The sequence below is a fragment of the Drosophila subpulchrella genome, unplaced genomic scaffold, assembly GCF_014743375.2.
Source record: "Drosophila subpulchrella strain 33 F10 #4 breed RU33 unplaced genomic scaffold, RU_Dsub_v1.1 Primary Assembly Seq131, whole genome shotgun sequence".
Lineage (NCBI taxonomy): Eukaryota > Metazoa > Arthropoda > Insecta > Diptera > Drosophilidae > Drosophila > Drosophila subpulchrella.
The window spans coordinates 20001-30699 of NW_023665474.1; the positions used below are offsets into that span (position 1 = coordinate 20001).

At 46.9% G+C, this 10699-nt stretch overlaps 1 non-coding gene and 1 pseudogene across 1 annotated transcript; both read left to right on the top strand.

Moving 5' to 3' along the window:
- Positions 1–650: 650 nt before the first annotated feature.
- On the top strand, positions 651–829 carry LOC119558727. Its single transcript, XR_005220384.1, has one exon. It is a non-coding gene; the product is annotated as a 5.8S ribosomal RNA (ribosomal RNA).
- Positions 830–1229: 400 nt separating this feature from the next.
- LOC119558725 lies at positions 1230–10699 on the top strand (annotated as a pseudogene).

The window sequence follows — 10699 nt, forward strand, 5'->3', positions numbered from 1 at the left end:
TATCCTTACCGTTAATAAAAAAATTTGTTTTTATTATAATAATATAATATATTATAGTAATACAAATAAAATATAAATTGCCAAAAATATGATCTTTTATAGATCAAATATAAATTTCGAACAAGCAAATCGAAATAATAATTGTAATAATAAATATATTATTGCATTAAATAAGAGATAAATAAATAAGCAAAAGCAAACAAATAACAAATTCGAACAAGCAAATCGAAATTATTAAATTTATTTAATATTATTATTATATTGTATATTAAATGCAATTAATTAATAAAACACTGTGTGTATATGGACCATAATATACACGCGTTGCGATATGTATTGTTCATCTCAGTTATGCGCATACATTGGATAATGCAACAACCTAAAATGTACAATGTTGTACCTGATTATTACAGGTTAATGTTTTATATAAATTTCAATATATATCGCTAAAAAAAAGTATTAATACCGTAAATGCCATTTAAAAAATACTTGATATATTATTGGTTATATGAAACTAAGACATTTCGCAGCATTCGTTTTAGGTATAAAAATCAATTTATTGAAGGAATTGATATATGCCAGTAAAATGGTGTATTTTTAATTTCTTTCAATAAAAACATATATGACAAAATTACCAAACCAATATATAAAACTCTAAGCGGTGGATCACTCGGCTCATGGGTCGATGAAGAACGCAGCAAACTGTGCGTCATCGTGTGAACTGCAGGACACATGAACATCGACATTTTGAACGCATATCGCAGTCCATGCTGTTATGTACTTTAATTAATTTTATAGTGCTGCTTGGACTACATATGGTTGAGGGTTGTAAGACTATGCTAATTAAGTTGTTTATATAAATTTTATAATGAAATTTTATAAGCATATGGTATATTATTGGATAATAATAATTTAATTATTATATTATTCATAATATTAACAAATATATGAAAAACATTATCTCACATTAGTAAATAATTTGAATGTGAAAAACGAAGAGAAATATTTTCTTTTTCAATCAAATAATACTGAGAAATGTCTAGCATAAAAAATTTATCTAGAATTGTCTCTTATTAAAGATTAGTAAATAGAAAGCCGTTGACAATATTATTATTCTTCGTTGATTCGTTAGACCAAACAAATGCCATACAAATATATAAATATATAACGAATTTAATAAAATGTTTTATCATTATATATAAAGAATTAATTGCAAAAAAAGTTATACACAACCTCAACTCATATGGGACTACCCCCTGAATTTAAGCATATTAATTAGGGGAGGAAAAGAAACTAACCAGGATTTTCTTAGTAGCGGCGAGCGAAAAGAAATCAGTTCAGCACTAAGTCACTTTGTCTATATGGCAAATGTGAGATGCAGTGTATGGAGCGTCAATATTCTAGTATGAGAAATTAACGATTTAAGTCCTTCTTAAATGAGGCCATTTACCCATAGAGGGTGCCAGGCCCGTATAACGTTAATGATTACTAGATGATGTTTCCAAAGAGTCGTGTTGCTTGATAGTGCAGCACTAAGTGGGTGGTAAACTCCATCTAAAACTAAATATAACCATGAGACCGATAGTAAACAAGTACCGTGAGGGAAAGTTGAAAAGAACTCTGAATAGAGAGTTAAACAGTACGTGAAACTGCTTAGAGGTTAAGCCCGATGAACCTGAATATCCGTTATGGAAAATTCATCATTAAAATTGTAATATTTAAACAATATTATGATAATAGTGTGCATTTTTTCCATATAAGGACATTGTAATCTATTAGCATACAAAATTTATCATAAAATATAACTTATAGTTTATTCAAATTAATTTGCTTGCATTTTAACACAGAATAAATGTTATTAATTTGATAAAGTGCTGATAGATTTATATGAATACAGTGCGTTAATTTTTCGGAATTATATAATGGCATAATTATCATTGATTTTTGTGTTTATTATATGCACTTGTATGATTAACAATGCGAAAGATTCAGGATACCTTCGGGACCCGTCTTGAAACACGGACCAAGGAGTCTAACATATGTGCAAGTTATTGGGATATAAACCTAATAGCGTAATTAACTTGACTAATAATGGGATTAGTTTTTTAACTATTTATAGCTAATTAACACAATCCCGGGGCGTTCTATATAGTTATGTATAATGATATTTATATTATTTATGCCTCTAACTGGAACGTACCTTGAGCATATATGCTGTGACCCGAAAGATGGTGAACTATACTTGATCAGGTTGAAGTCAGGGGAAACCCTGATGGAAGACCGAAACAGTTCTGACGTGCAAATCGATTGTCAGAATTGAGTATAGGGGCGAAAGACCAATCGAACCATCTAGTAGCTGGTTCCTTCCGAAGTTTCCCTCAGGATAGCTGGTGCATTTTAATGTTATATAAAATAATCTTATCTGGTAAAGCGAATGATTAGAGGCCTTAGGGTCGAAACGATCTTAACCTATTCTCAAACTTTAAATGGGTAAGAACCTTAACTTTCTTGATATGAAGTTCAAGGTTATGATATAATGTGCCCAGTGGGCCACTTTTGGTAAGCAGAACTGGCGCTGTGGGATGAACCAAACGTAATGTTACGGTGCCCAAATTAACAACTCATGCAGATACCATGAAAGGCGTTGGTTGCTTAAAACAGCAGGACGGTGATCATGGAAGTCGAAATCCGCTAAGGAGTGTGTAACAACTCACCTGCCGAAGCAACTAGCCCTTAAAATGGATGGCGCTTAAGTTGTATACCTATACATTACCGCTAAAGTAGATGATTTATATTACTTGTGATATAAATTTTGAAACTTTAGTGAGTAGGAAGGTACAATGGTATGCGTAGAAGTGTTTGGCGTAAGCCTGCATGGAGCTGCCATTGGTACAGATCTTGGTGGTAGTAGCAAATAATCGAATGAGACCTTGGAGGACTGAAGTGGAGAAGGGTTTCGTGTGAACAGTGGTTGATCACGAGTTAGTCGGTCCTAAGTTCAAGGCGAAAGCCGAAAATTTTCAAGTAAAACACAAATGCCATACAAATATAATTATATTATATAAATCAAGCTAATTAATATACTTGAATAATTTTGAACGAAAGGGAATACGGTTCCAATTCCGTAACCTGTTGAGTATCCGTTTGTTATTAAATATGGGCCTCGTGCTCATCCTGGCAACAGGAACGACCATAAAGAAGCCGTCGAGAGATATCGGAAGAGTTTTCTTTTCTGTTTTATAGCCGTACTACCATGGAAGTCTTTCGCAGAGAGATATGGTAGATGGGCTAGAAGAGCATGACATATACTGTTGTGTCGATATTTTCTCCTCGGACCTTGAAAATTTATGGTGGGGACACGCAAACTTCTCAACAGGCCGTACCAATATCCGCAGCTGGTCTCCAAGGTGAAGAGTCTCTAGTCGATAGAATAATGTAGGTAAGGGAAGTCGGCAAATTAGATCCGTAACTTCGGGATAAGGATTGGCTCTGAAGATTGAGATAGTCGGGCTTGATTGGGAAACAATAACATGGTTTATGTGCTCGTTCTGGGTAAATAGAGTGTCTGGCATTTATGTTGGTCACTTGTTCCCCGGATAGTTTAGTTACGTAGCCAATTGTGGAACTTTCTTGCTAAAATTTTTAAGAATACTAATTGGGTTAAACCAATTAGTTCTTATTAATTATAACGATTATCAATTAACAATCAATTCAGAACTGGCACGGACTTGGGGAATCCGACTGTCTAATTAAAACAAAGCATTGTGATGGCCCTAGCGGGTGTTGACACAATGTGATTTCTGCCCAGTGCTCTGAATGTCAAAGTGAAGAAATTCAAGTAAGCGCGGGTCAACGGCGGGAGTAACTATGACTCTCTTAAGGTAGCCAAATGCCTCGTCATCTAATTAGTGACGCGCATGAATGGATTAACGAGATTCCTACTGTCCCTATCTACTCACAGTCCGGTGTTTGGTTGCTCGCGAGAACAGACGTGTTTTTCCGTACGCTCCGCGAGTAAAGTGCATTTAGGGCAGTAAAACAACAGGTACAATTGTTGAAATAGTGCGAAAATTCGTGTTTCGTGCTTGCGAACACAGTGCGTGTGTTTTCCGTTGAAAATTCTGCGGAATCGGGCGATATTCGCGTTTTTTCTTTTTGGAAATTTTCCATTAAGAACACGTGTGTCGCGAGAGAGGCCGCTCTCTCGAGAGAGGCTTTGCCTAATTTAGGCACATTTTGTCGCCCACAGCTGTGCGGTTTGTGTCTCCGCTGAAACTTGGATCAGCTGATCAGCTGACCGAGCTTTTGAGAAACCAGCTGATAGGAAGGGGTAAGTCCTCGAATATCAAAGAGCTTACTTAGTAAGGCCGATAACCGGCAGATGGCGCCACCAAAAATGGTGGTCGACGAGTCCGGGAGCGAAAGTGCGAGCAGCCGTGGAAGCAGCTCGGGCAGAGGGCGCGCCAGAGGCAAGCGCAACAAAGCGCCGCTGAGGGAGGCCTCGAGGTGCAAAGTGTTGGCGCTGGATGCAACCGCCGCTGCCCCTGCCGACGCCTTTGCCGCTGCCCCCGCCGCTGCCCCCGCCGCTGACGCTGCCGCAGTCGCAGCCGCTGCCGCTGCCGCAGCCGCTGCCGCAGCCGCTGCCCCGCCGCTGCCCCCGCCGCTGCCCCCGCCGACGCTGCCGCAGTCGCAGCCGCTGCTGATGGAGGGACCTTCGTCGTGCCAGCCAGCGTAGAGAAATCCTTCTCGGACAGGGAATGGAGGGGAAACGGAGCCGTTGCTGCCGAGATGGGCGACATCCGTGCGGATATCCTGAGGATGTCCCACGTAGCGAGCCCTACCGTGAGCATTAAGACGCAGTTGTTGGCAAACCGCTACGAGGAGGTCGTCGGAGCCCTGCTGATCCGCATCGGAGTGCTGGAGGATCGCTTGAAGAGGCAGACACCGGTCGCCTCGGCCGCCTCATATGCAGCCACCGCTGCTAGAGGCGCGCACCTAGTCGCCTCACCTGCTGCCCCTGTTGCCCCCCTTGCCCCCGTACCCGCACCGCGGAAGATTCGGGAGACATGGTCGGCTGTCGTTGCGTGCGACGACCCGGCCCTGTCAGGCAGGCAAATCGCTGAGAAGATCCGCAAGGAGGTAGCGCCCGCTCTGGGCGTACGAGTACACGAGGTGCGTGAGCTGAAGCGGGGCGGCGCGATCATTCGCACGCCTTCGCAGGCGGAGATGACGAAGGTCGTCGCCTCCGCAAAGTTCGCCGAGGTGGGCCTGAAGGTGTCGAGGAACACCGCTGCGAAGCCGCGTGTTACGGTCCAGGATGTGGACACCTCCGTGGGACCGGACGAGTTTATGATGGAGCTCAGGGAGAAGAACTTCGAAGAGATGAGCCTCAAGGAGTTCCAGAAGGCGGTTGTCCTGGCGACCAAGCCCTGGTCAGCTGCTGACGGTGCCACAATCAATGTGACGCTGGAGGTAGACGACCAGGCGCTGGCCGTTCTCGAGGGCGGGAGAGTATACATTAAGTGGTTTTCCTACCGCTGCCGCTCTCAGGTGCGAACCTACGCGTGCCACCGATGCCTTGGCTTTGACCACAAGGTCAATGAGTGTCGGTACGCCCGAGAGAAGCAGGTCTGCCGCCAGTGCGGACAGAACGACCACGTCGCGGCGAAGTGCAGAAATGCGGTGGACTGCCGCAACTGCCGTCACAAGGGTATGCCCTCGGGGCATTATATGCTCTCGGGTGGCTGCCCGATATACGGCGCGCTGCTAGCCAGGGTGCAAGCTAGACATTGATAATGTTTAGCTTCATCCAAGCGAATTGTGGTCGAGGCCGTTGCGCTGTCATCGAGCTTGCCAAGCAGATGAGAGATGCTGGCCACCTGTTCGCACTAGTCCAGGAGCCCTACGTGGACGCTGGCAAGCGACTCACTGGACTGCCTGGAGGAATGAGGATATTCGCCGATAGGAGGAAGAAAGCTGCCATCATCGTGGACGACCCATCTGCCATCTGCATGCCCATCGAGGCTTTGACGACGGACTACGGAGTGTGCGTGAGTGTCACAGGAAGATATGGCACAATCTTTCTGGCCTCCGTATACTGCCAGCATCTAGCTGCTCTGGAGCCCTACACTGACTACCTGGATACGGTTCTGCTATTAGCTAGCAGAACACCGACAATCCTCGGACTTGATGCTAACGCAGTCTCCCCTATGTGGTTCAGCAAATCCCCAGACAACTCTGGAGACCGCCTGAACCGCGAACGGGGACAGCTCATGAACGAGTGGATAATCGCAAGCGGTGCCAGTGTACTGAATACGGCCAGCCAGGTGTTCACGTTCGATAATCACCGCTCTAGAAGTGATATCGACGTGACCTTCGCCAACGAAGCGGCGCGAGTATGGGCAACCTACGATTGGAGAGTTGACTTCTGGGAGCTGAGTGACCACAACATTATCACTGTTGAGGTTACTCCAGATCCGAGCAGTACCGTTGAGAGCCTAGCTCCGGTACCGCAATGGAAGCTCTCCAATGCAAGTTGGCGAAGATTCAGTGTAGAGTTAAGGAGTGCAGCACAGAGTCTCGAGGAACTGGAGGAATCGCCGTTGGACGACCATGTGTCTGCCCTTCGCTCCATCGTACACGATGTGTGCGACAGGGTGATAGGGCGCAGGATACCTGCAGCGAGGGGAAACGTAATATGGTGGAATCCTGAGCTGAGTACCAAGCGCCAAGAGGTTCGGAGACTGAGGCGTAGGCTGCAGGCAGCTCGCCGGAGTGGCACCGACGATGCTGAGCAACTTGCCGCTGGACTGAGATTTGCCTCAGGCCAGTACAAGAAGCTTATCTTGACGACAAAGGAGCAAAACTGGCGGGACTTCGTGGGACGGCACAAGGATGATCCATGGGGGCACGTATACCGAATATGCCGAGGCCGGAAGAAGACAGCCGATCTCGGATGTCTCCGGTCGAACGGCGCGCTTTCCGTAACTTGGCACGACTGCGCAAGTGTGCTCCTCCGCAACTTTTTCCCTGTTGCGGAGTCGACGACACGAGAAGACATACCCCCTGGTGCCCCACCGATCCTCGAAGCCTTCGAGGTGGCAACCAGCGTCGCGAGGCTGAGAAGCCGGCGATCGCCGGGTATGGATGGCATCACGGGCGGTATTGTCAAGGAGGTATGGCGTGCCATCCCTCAGCACCTGACGAAGCTGTACTCTCGGTGCATCTCGGAAGGATACTTTCCGGCCGAGTGGAAGCACCCGAGAGTGATACCGCTGGTAAAGGGGCCAGATAAGGACAGGAGCGATCCTGCCTCTTATCGCGGCATATGCCTTTTGCCAGTGTTCGGAAAGGCGCTTGAGGGAATCATGGTGAATCGGCTGAAGGATGTGCTACCGGATGGCTGCAGATGGCAATTCGGATTCAGGCCTGGACGCTGCGTGGAGGATGCGTGGATGCACGCCAAAAACACCGTCGCCAACAGTCGCGAGAGGAGGGTCCTTGGAATCTTTGTCGATTTCAAGGGAGCCTTCGACAACGTGGAGTGGAGTGCGGTGCTGGATCGGCTTGTCGACGTAGGCTGTCGAGAAATCGACTTGTGGAAAAGCTATTTTTCCGGCCGTAGCGCAAGCATCATCAGCAGGTATGAAGCAGCCACAGTTGCGGTTACACGGGGCTGCCCGCAAGGGTCCGTCAGTGGTCCATTTATTTGGAATTTACTGATGGATGTGCTGCTTCAGCGCTTGGAGCCACATTGTGCTCTGAGCGCGTTTGCAGATGATCTTCTGCTTTTCGTCGACGGGAATTCCCGTGCCGATCTGGAGCGGAAGGGCGAGCAGTTGATGGACATCGTGGGAGCCTGGGGAGCTGAGGTTGGAGTGAGTGTGTCAACCAGCAAGACGGCAATAATGTTGCTGAAAGGACAGCTTTCACGCACGAGGAGACCGACGGTACGGTTTGCTGGAGCAAGCCTGCCTTACGTCACCAAATGCCGGTACCTTGGCATCTTAGTCGGCGAGCGGTTGAGTTTTCTCCCGCATATCTCTGCTCTCAGAGATCGGCTGGCTGGAGTTGCCGGAGGACTAGCGCGGGTGCTTCGAGTCGATTGGGGGCTCAGCTCCCGTGCTAAGAGGACGATTTACAGCGGACTCATGGTCCCCTGTGCACTCTTTGGTGCCTCGGTCTGGTACAAGGCGGCGAGTAGGGGCAAGTCCCTTAAACTCCTCACCTCGTGCCAGAGGTCCATCCTTTTAGGATGCCTACCGGTATGCCGCACAGTGTCCACGGTGGCACTGCAGGTGCTTGCTGGTGCTCCTCCAATGGATCTGGATGCTCACAGGATCGCCGTGAAGTTCAAGCTGAGGAAGGATGTCCCCCTGGATGAGAGCGACTGGCTCCACGGACAGGACCTGTCCGTGTTGGACTGGAAAGCTAAGATGGCGCTGCTAGACGAACGTCTGCTAAATGAGTGGCAACTCAGATGGGATCGCGCGGAACACGGCTCCGTGACTCGCGAGTTTTTCCCAGAGGCAGCGTTCGTCTACAAGAGGAAAGACTTTGTCTTTACCCTCAAAGCCGGATTCTTGCTGACAGGACACGGGTCGATGAACGCATTTCTGCAAGGCAGGACCCTCAGCACCACGACCGCATGCTCATGTGGCGTGGCAAGAGAGGACTGGCGCCACATACTGTGTGAATGCCGCCTGTACAACGATTTGCGGGACCTGGATGCCCTTGGAGTCGTTCGAGACCAGGGAAGATGGATCGTCGCGGGAGTAGTCGAGACCCCAGAACGGATGCGTCTCCTAGGAGTTTTTGCCGATGCTGCCTTCTCGAGGCGAAGGATGGATGCGACGAGGGAGGAACCACAGGCGCCGGGACGTTAGTCCCACACCTCTTTTGCCGTGTGGTAGCGGCGAAGAATACTGCCACAGCCTGCCATAGCTTGTCGTAGGAGGCGACTAATATGGCAATGGTTGCCCCATCCGAGCTTGTCGGAGCTGAAGGGGTGAGGCTCACCGAGCCTGTAATTTCGGTACCACGGGTTGAGCAGCTCCAAGGCTGCTCATTGAGGTTGGCCCCCTTGTGGGAGTATCGTGGTGGCTGTGGTTGACACCTATATCGCGGGTAGAGTCCTCGGGCTCGACGTGGATGTTGCGTTATACAACTCGGGTGCTGTGACCCACAGAACAGTAGAGATTTTAGATAGATCTCGCCCCTACGCAAGGGGGAGTGCTTGCCCGACAAGTAAGTACTCGAATTGCTACTGGGGTGGATGCTATGTACATAGCTATAGCTTCTAGTCCGGGGCGTTGGTCTGGCGCTTAACCTAGACCCGTGCATTATATACTCACTTGTGGGTATATTAGAATGCCGTGGTTGTAATCCCTTCATTGTGGAACACGCCACGTAAAATAAATTCGGAGGGATCCGAGACACACCTGTCCCTATCTACTATCTAGCGAAACCACAGCCAAGGGAACGGGCTTGGAATAATTAGCGGGGAAAGAAGACCCTTTTGAGCTTGACTCTAATCTGGCAGTGTAAGGAGACATAAGAGGTGTAGAATAAGTGGGAGATATTAGACTTCGGTTTGGTATCGCCAATGAAATACCACTACTCTTATTGTTTCCTTACTTACTTGATTAAATGGAACGTGTATCATTTCCTAGCCATTATACGGATATATTTATTATATCTTATGGTATTGGGTTTTGATGCAAGCTTCTTGATCAAAGTATCACGAGTTTGTTATATAATCGCAAACAAATTCTTTAATAAAACGGTGCATTTATGTATTTTTGATTTGAAAATTTGGTATAACTCCAATTACTCAGGTATGATCCAATTCAAGGACATTGCCAGGTAGGGAGTTTGACTGGGGCGGTACATCTCTCAAATAATAACGGAGGTGTCCCAAGGCCAGCTCAGTGCGGACAGAAACCACACATAGAGCAAAAGGGCAAATGCTGACTTGATCTCGGTGTTCAGTACACACAGGGACAGCAAAAGCTCGGCCTATCGATCCTTTTGGTTTAAAGAGTTTTTAACAAGAGGTGTCAGAAAAGTTACCATAGGGATAACTGGCTTGTGGCGGCCAAGCGTTCATAGCGACGTCGCTTTTTGATCCTTCGATGTCGGCTCTTCCTATCATTGTGAAGCAAAATTCACCAAGCGTTGGATTGTTCACCCATGCAAGGGAACGTGAGCTGGGTTTAGACCGTCGTGAGACAGGTTAGTTTTACCCTACTAATGACAAAACGTTGTTGCGACAGCATTCCTGCGTAGTACGAGAGGAACCGCAGGTACGGACCAATGGCACAATACTTGTTCGAGCGAACAGTGGTATGACGCTACGTCCGTTGGATTATGCCTGAACGCCTCTAAGGTCGTATCCGTGCTGGACTGCAATGATAAATAAGGGGCAATTTGCATTGTATGGCTTCTAAACCATTTAAAGTTTATAATTTACTTTATAAACGACAATGGATGTGATGCCAATGTAATTTGTAACATAGTAAATTGGGAGGATCTTTGATCACCTGATGCCGCGCTAGTTACATATAAAAGCATTATTTAATACAATGACAAAGCCTAGAATCAATTGTAAACGACTTTTGTAACAGGCAAGGTGTTGTAAGTGGTTGAGCAGCTGCCATACTGCGATCCACTGAAGCTTATCCTTTGCTTGATGATTCGA